The sequence below is a fragment of the Vollenhovia emeryi genome, unplaced genomic scaffold, assembly GCF_000949405.1.
Source record: "Vollenhovia emeryi isolate VEMERY1.0 unplaced genomic scaffold, V.emery_V1.0 DF939229.1, whole genome shotgun sequence".
Classification (NCBI taxonomy): Eukaryota; Metazoa; Arthropoda; class Insecta; order Hymenoptera; family Formicidae; genus Vollenhovia; species Vollenhovia emeryi.
In genome coordinates this window covers 1-2,378 of record NW_011967137.1, presented here as the reverse complement: position 1 = coordinate 2,378, position 2,378 = coordinate 1, and the positions used below count along the sequence as shown (strand labels likewise).

Genomic DNA, 2,378 nt, shown 5'->3' with positions numbered 1-2,378 from the left:
GCGAGGGGGGGACAGCGCGCCGTTGCCGGCGAGCTTACGTCGCCGCTCCCGCGTCTCGCGTCCCCACCCCTCGCCTGACAATATCGATAGCCGGGCGGTCACATCTCGCCACGCGCTCGAATTGGACAGTGGGCAGGGCAAAGACGACGATTTTCGATAATTTATTACTCGTTAACTATTGCGAAAATTGCAAATGGTTCAGGACTTTTCTGTTCATCTCGATCCGTTCTACCTTCTCACGAGCTCTGGTACAAATGTTATGACTCACCCTGTAGATTGTCTAAAATTTAGCAAAATCCAGTGTTTATACTCGGATACGATTAATGGAAACTAACTTTAATTGATAAATTAATACTAACCCACCAAACACAAAGTAACAGTTACATAACTATAAGTTAAAATTTCCTACTCAACAATATAACTGTTATATAACATGTTATGTAACAGTTATATTGTTGAGTAGGAAATTTTAACTTACAGTTATGTAACTGTTACTTTGTGTTTGCTGGGAACAGACGTAATTTTTTAATTAAAAATATTAAGTCCATTTATTAACCACCACACAATTCCATTTTTGGATGAAAGTTTGATTGAAAAAAAAAAGAAAAGATTATTTGGAAATCATCAATCAAAATAATTCTGTTTGAAATTAATGTTGAAACACGTGCAAAGGATAATACAAAATACCATACCAGTCAATGCTCCACGTGTTCGATTTAATCGTTCGATCGCCTGCGATGAGTGCGATGTCCCTGTTGCTCTGCGAATATTGGGTTGCGCGTTCTCCGTGCTTTCAAACTTACTGAGCTCCTTCGTAATCCGTGCTGAAAGTCGTACTCTTGTAGAACCTGCCGATGTCTCTCTTTCTATATTTCTCTCTCTACCTGCAATGTATACCTTTACTACCGAATAACATATCCGTACAGCACATGTAGATGGATGCTGAGAATATTGGAAGAATTATAATTCAAATTCCAAGTGAATGAGGATGAAGGTTACAGTGGACATAAAGAAATCTTTTCGCTTTTATGTTGCTTAGTATGTTGCTTACTCACGGTGTTCGTAGCGGGAACAGAAATTTCGACATCATGCCTCAGTGTCGGATAATTTGGTAATGTGTTGTATAACTTACTCAACGTATGCATCGCGGAATCGGAAATTTCGACATCATGCGTAAGTGTCGGGTAATTTCGTAATGTGTGGTATGACTACTCGACGAAATTTCATGAAATATCTACATTACTTTTCGGGAATCGTAAACAAATCTCCAATAACAAGTTTCAACTCTTTATAAGACCAGACAACACAAGCGTGCGCTTTGGGCGCGCCATTTTTTATAAGGGATATAATAAGGAGGATATACATATATCTAATTAATTTCTGTCGATCATTCTCGCGTTCTTTCACTCGTTTTCCACACATTATCGCTCCCTCGATCACCATCTATTCAATGTCTCTCTCATTTGCGCTTTTGCTTTATGCCTTTCTTGTTTTTAATTTGCAAAGTTGACAACTGTAAAATATTTTATGTTAATTTATCTTACCTTAAATTATAATTAGCAATGTTTCTCATTATTACTTTGGAAATAATTTAATTAGTTTTGAACAATTTATTAATTGAAAATAATATGTAAACGTTAGAGTAAAGAACGCTTAAATAAAACTTTTTATTAAAAAAATTTTTTTATTTTATTATGTTGTGGTTAATAACCAATAAAAATCTTCTGCACGAAGAGATATATATTTATATATAAGTACCTACATAGAAAATCGAATTCCTTTGAATAATACTCGCTGCGCAATGCACGCCATTGATTGCAAATCAATGTTCAAAGTTTCAAGAAAACATTATGACCGTATTGTGGATAATGAAAAAGGTTAATTAGCTTAGCCTTTAACCTATCTTGGTTAAATTCTTAGAGAAATATATTAATAGCTATTTCTCATATCTACGGCGAAACCTGATTTCTTCGACGTTTAACAACATGCGGTATGCTTTTGGATCAGAGGTTTACATAAGTCATATATGATCAAGCAGGCAATATATTCAGATTTGACTTTGAAATGTCACGTCCTCCTCTTTTCGACATTCTTTATCGTGGCCTTGACTAAACTTTTGCGTATCTGAAATGAAACTGGCCTTACCTGTAGCAGCTTCTTATAAAATATAATTAGGATAGATTCCTTGCTCATATATTGCTGATCGTTTGCTTCAAAAATTGCATCTTGACGGAACACTATTGCATATACGTTCTTTTTTATATTAAAACAATATGATTTAAATAAAAACTTAGCACCATTTAACAGACCAAAAAACCAGTTTACTATTTATTACTTTATAAAGCGTACTACACGGAGAAAAACCATTTAGCTGCTGT

General features: G+C 35.2%; 1 protein-coding gene across 1 annotated transcript in view; it reads right to left on the bottom strand.

Moving 5' to 3' along the window:
* LOC105560460 (putative fatty acyl-CoA reductase CG5065) overlaps positions 1-1,188 on the bottom strand; it is a 9,567-nt gene extending 8,379 nt beyond the window's left edge. Inside the window, exon 1 of the mRNA XM_012009602.1 lies at positions 693-1,188. The gene's annotated coding sequence lies outside the window, so the exon portion shown is untranslated. The remainder of the gene's footprint in view (positions 1-692) is intronic.
* Between the last annotated feature and the right edge of the window lie 1,190 nt (positions 1,189-2,378).